We start from the raw sequence: 5,865 nt of genomic DNA, 5'->3' as shown, positions 1-5,865 counted from the left end.
AGTAAACAAATAACTGTATTGGAACACCCTCCCTACTCACCTGATCTGGCCCCCAGTGACTTCTTTCTTTACCCGAAAATAAAGGAAATATTGAAAGGAAGACATTTTGATGACATTCAGGACATCAAGGGTAATACGATGACAGCTCTAATGGCCATTCCAGAAAAAGAGTTCCAAAATTGCTTTGAAGGGTGGACTAGGCGCTGGCGTTGGTGCATAGCTTCCAAAGGGGAGTACTTCGAAGGTGACCCTGGTGATATTCAGCAATGAGGTATGTAGCACTTTTTCTAGGATGAATTCGCGAACTTAATTGTCCAACTTGTATATAGCGTTCTTAACTGACTCATTGCAAGTGCTCCCTGCATGGCAATTATTAATGCTGTTGTTTTTGTTGTTGCTTATTTCTCTTAACACCCATGCCCCCTCCAGCCAAACAAAATGTGAGGCTTCCTTCTGTCCCTTCTCCTGGGTCCAGCCCTTGCCACGGCTGCTCCCTGTTCTTTTTCTCCCTGTTCCAATCATGGCTAGGGTACAGCTTCTGATTTCCTGTCGTAAGAAGAGCGTTCACAAAATTGTAAAGGGCAATGACTAAATTGGCAGTCATCCAGAGCCGTAAAAATGCCATAAGTCAACCTTGAAGATCAAACTCCTTTGGCAGCTATCCCCAAATTATCCATCAGCTTGCCTGTTGGTGGGATGGGAGGAGATAAAAAGAATTTTACACATTTATTAATTCTTTCCCATCTGCTTGGAGTCTTGCTGAGATATGACTTATGAGCTGCACTGAAAGCCTGGTTGACTGGGGGCCTCGATTAGCTGAAGGTCTGAAGCCAGGCTCCTGGCGGGATGTGGGTCTGAAATACAACATTTGGACCCCATGCTGTGGGCAGGAGGAATGGAGGTGGTGGCCCTGGAGCACAGGGCCTGGCACAGAGGAGGTGCTTGTAATACAGACACAATGATTTATGAAATGACAGCTGGTGGTGAAGTGCCAAGGACCAGGTGTTTCTGGTCCAGCTTTGCCCTGTCTCACTGTGTGGCCGGGCCACTGCTCTTAGCCTCTCTTTCTCCATCTGCAAAATGGGGATAAACATTTTAGAAGGAAGCAAGGCTTGCAAAATGTGGGAGGGTTTTGAAATGAGGAGTTCCAAATCTCTCAAACCCACGCCCTCTCCATCTTTCCCAAAGCAAAGATGGCAGATACAAATGTTGACCCAGAGGTTCTGAGCAATTTTCAAATGTCTTCGGAGGCATTCAGGAGGAAGAGGAGGAAGGGGGAGGGGAGGAGGAGTTGGGGGTGGATGCTGTTTACCTCAGAATAGTTTTAGGGCAAGTGTTTCTGAAGAGTCTTTTTCCCTAGTGATGGAGATAGATTGGGATTCCAATCCGTATTCTGTGGCTTCTTAACTGCATGACGTTGGACAAGTCACTGGTCTTCTCTGAACCTCATTTTCCTCATGTGTAAAAGGGGATAACAATGGCCCCACCCCATGGGGCTGTGAGGATAAAATGAGGTAACTCATGCAAAACTGCACAGAGAATATTTGGATAACAGCAATTCTTCATAGAAGTTCGGTGTTGTTATGATGCTGTTTATAACAGTGATGGCAAATCCACTGCCCACTGGCAAGTCCCAGGTAAGCCGTCCTTTAAACACAACACATCTCCCAAGTACTGGCTGGACTGGGGAAACCTTGCCACTGTTCCCTTTCTATCTTGGGCTGCCACCCACTGGCAAGGATCGGACTTACAGCCTCTGGGAAGACCCTGTGGCTGAGGGAACCGGTAGATAGTATTCCCGCTCTTCTCCCCATCCTCACTCCCTGGGAGAGAGAAGAGGCATGTTGGTGGGGAGCGGGTAGGGAAATACAAGCCCAAAATTCTGAGGCTATGAGTAGCTTGTAAAGATTCCTGAAGGCTTGTCCAGCCCGATGATAAACACATCAGTCCTCAAGTTTTGTCCGTTTTACTTCCTGAATATCCCTGGGACTGGTCCCCCTTTTCCCATCCCCATGCCATCTCCTGGTCCCGGCCACCACTCTCTCTCCATGGATGATACAGAAGCTTCCTCACTGGCCTCCCTGCCTCCACTCCCTTCTCCACAGAGCAATCAGGAGGAATTTGTAAAAACTGCAAATCTCTCAGCGTGTCCCCCATAGCCCCGGGACAAAGTCCCAGCCCCTGTGCCCAGAGCACAAGGTCTTTCAGGCCCTCTGCCCTGATGCCTCCGCCCATATCACCGGCGCTCTGCCTCTTCCAGGCGTCTCTAGCACCCAGGCCTTGTCCATGCTGCGTTTCCTCGACTGGCACACTGCTCCTTCCGCTCTCTGTGGGACTCCTACGCATTCCTAAGACCGACTGTGGATGCTGCTGCCTCCAGAATGCCTTCCCCGATCCTGCAGTCCTTCTCCTAACTTAGCCCTTATCGAGCCATATTGCTTCTTGACCTGTGTCCCCCCTAGACGAGGAGCAGGGACTGTGCCTGGTTCCCTTCACCATAGTACCACCAGTGCCTACCCAGTTCCTGACACATAACTGGTAGTAGTAACCGTCGAGTGAGGAAACTGACTTTTAATGGGTAACAGACTCAGTGATACGGACTCAGCTCTTTACAGCCATCTTTTTGGACTCTGTCCTGCCCCAATCCTGAGCTGACCAGGCGGTCCCTATGCTGGCCAATAATGCTGGGAGTCTGACTGACGTCTGCCTCTTTGCGATGCCCACCCCGGGGTGGGGCAGGGTGGCTGGCTCTAGAATACTGTCTCCTTGGTGGGTTTTGGTGGTACAGCTGATGGTTTATTGGGCTCCTTTTCCATAACCCCATCTGGAGGATGAGCTAACTGAGCCCTGTGCCTGGTCCAGGAGGGAGAGGCGGAAGGGGCATAACCTGCAGTCTCGGCCTCGTGTTCCCAAGTGTGCACCAGCACACGGCCTCTCCCACAGGCTCCACGTGGGAGCGGCAAGGGCAGATCCCTCCCTCGGAGCTTTTCCTTCCGGAGAACTGACCTTTTTATAACAACAATTGCTGTAGACCAGTGGTCTTGTTTCCTAGTCCCAGTCCGCGGCTCAGTCCCATTCAGGGAGCCATGCCCACGGCCTCTCGTAGGAGGGGTTCCCCGGGAGCCAACTTTGGGATGAGGATTCTTGTGCAGGTGATTTACTAAGGACTGGCCCCTGGGGGAGATGGGTAAGTGCGTGGGGCAGCAGGATGGAGAAGGGGAAGCAACCAAGCAAAGGGATGCTTTCAGGCAGAGTCCCAGATTCAGTTTGATCCCACGGGAACTCTGCAGTGTAAATTAAGCCTCATGGTTGTCATGCCCCAGGGCAGGGAGCTGGGCTTTCCCAGTCTCAGCCAAGCAGTCATTAGCCGTGGCCTATCTTAGAAAGACAGAAACTCTGGCACTTCCTGGCTTGTCTTCTTTGAGCCAGGCGCAAAGCAGAGCCTGAGGGCAGTTCTCCACAGAAGAGTGCAGACTGACCAGTTTTAGCAGACGCTGCCTTTCCAAGCTCCCCATCTCAAGGAGATCCTTTTTCTGATTCTCTGATCCATCCCATTGACATTTTCCTCAATCTTCTGTAAAGTGTTGTGCAATGCAGCCTCTAGAACAGTACCATGTGTCTTGTCTTAAAGTCAGGCGGCCACACCATGTCCTTGTAAAATAGTGCCACTGCCAAGAGTTCTGCCTAGCCCTGTTCTTGGCCTGTTCTGAGGCTCCTTAACTGTATGACTTTGGACAAGTCACTTGTCTTCTCTGAACCTCATTTTCCTCACTTTGGCCATTCTTATTGGTTCTATTTTAATTTCATAGGCATTCTTCCTTGTTGTAAAGAAAAAAAATCCAAACATACAGAGGTCGTTTATGGTAATAATGGGAATTTCCTACCTCCTTCATTCCCAGAGTGGGTATCTGGCCAGATGTTTTCTATTTATTTATTTTTTTCTCATTGCCAACAATTGTGGGTGATGTGGCCATTTTATCATATTTAATGCCTGACAGACAGGCCTGGCTGGTCTTTCTGTTCAGCTACATTGCCTGTGGTAACTACTGGTTAGAACAGAAGTGAGTCAGCTGAGAGAAAAGGGGTGGCTTGGTCGGGGTCCACGGCTTTCGGAAGCCCCTCACACAACTAGACTCAGTTAGTCATGGGGGTGGGGAAGGAAGGGTGTTGGAGTTCAGCGGCAGCCCTTTGTCAGCACTGACTGTCAGGTGTGGGCAGACGGCCTGGCCACTTGGAACAAAACGGGAGGAATGAGCAAATTCATCTGCTATGTAAAGCTGCCAAGCATTATATTGATGTGGGTGTCTGTGTAAGTGGTTTGTTGGGGCTGCCAACAAACTTCCCATTTAAAAATGGGTGGCTGGCAGGGTGGCTGGCTGGGCTCCTTCCTCAGCCAGTCCTGCTCACAGCTGACCCACGAGGCTCTGAACATGGATCTTGACCCCTCTGCAACCACAGACCTTGTCCCAGCTCAACATGGCCCCGTCAAAGGTTTCCACTCCGTCCTTGTCGACCCCAGACCTCCTTGGCACATTTGAAGCCCTACCTGTCACGAGGGCTTGGGAACTGTGAGCTCCACCTCCAGTGGCATGCACAGGACTTGGGCCTCTGCTGCTCCACTGCTCAGGGCATGTGCACTTGGGGTGTGGGCAGCTTTTCTATGAGCCTTGCAGTCTCCCTGGTACACACTCCAGGAGCCTGAGGACCAGTGCTTTCTGCTTCCAGGGTTTGGTTGAGGGCCGGAGGGCCCTTCTCAGAGACCCTACGTAAGGGCCTTAACACCGTCTTTCTTGGAACCACCATCTCAGTGGGCTCAAGTGGCTGGAGTGGACATCTCTTGGCTGAGGACTCTCTGAGAAGCCAAGATGGCCACTCTTACCTGCACAGGACAGAGGAAAAGCACCCTGGAAGCCACATGGGCCCCAACACTAGCAGCCCTCGAACAATGACTGATGGGCGTTGGTACACAGGGATCCCAGCTCTCTCACCCGTGACTAAGAGTTCTCTGGGGTGTGTGTTCCATACCGATTCCAACAGGTCCCCATGGGGCAGCTCCACGCAGCACAGCAGTAGTTGAGTCAACAACAAATCCTTTACTGGCTCCTTTTCTTTCTTGTCTTACTTCCCCACCCCTCTATTGGTGTTTTCTTGAATCATTTCCCAAATAAATCCCGGGGGTTGCTCCTGGGGAACCCACATGAAGACAGCTAGGATGCTTCCCCTGAAGCCTGCCTTACAGTCTGACTCTTCTCTCCAGCCTTTGTCACATCTCCCCACTTCCTCCTCCTCTCCAGCTCTCATCCAAATGGTGGGTGAAGACAATGTTCTGTGTCCAGTCCTCTGCCTCTGGTTCTGTGTATCTTACTCCTTACGCTCAGAACCATGGAATCTTTCATGCCTGAATGAAATTCCTGTGGAACCAACCTCTTTTTCTGCTGCTTAACCAGGTGCCCGAAGCTGTCACAAATCTGTCCAAACTTGCAGCCCAAGCAATCCCAATCTAGACCGTTTTGATCCCAGGGAGAAAGGCTGCACACTGAGTGGTCAGAAAGTTCATTCAAAATCAACAAAAATAAAATTTAATTGTACCCAGGTGGGAACAGTCCATCTTCTCTTGGGGGTAAATCAGCATTTCCTGAGGGAAAACACACCTGCTCTCTCCATAGACCACTTGCTCCAGAAGGACTCTCTGAGGCTGGCCACCTCCGGGTAGGATGCCTTAGTCCATGGGAGGGTTTTGTTTCCGGTCTCTATGAGGACCTTCAGCACTTTCCATGCTGTGGCTCCTGCTCCCTTCTCTTCCTCTACGGTCCTTCAGCTTCTGGCAGTCCAGCTCACAGCAACCCAGGAAGAGCCACAGGCACC

This window comes from Rhinolophus hipposideros, assembly GCF_964194185.1.
Source record: "Rhinolophus hipposideros genome assembly, chromosome: 14".
NCBI classification, from domain to species: domain Eukaryota; kingdom Metazoa; phylum Chordata; class Mammalia; order Chiroptera; family Rhinolophidae; genus Rhinolophus; species Rhinolophus hipposideros.
This window is presented reverse-complemented; position numbering follows the sequence as displayed.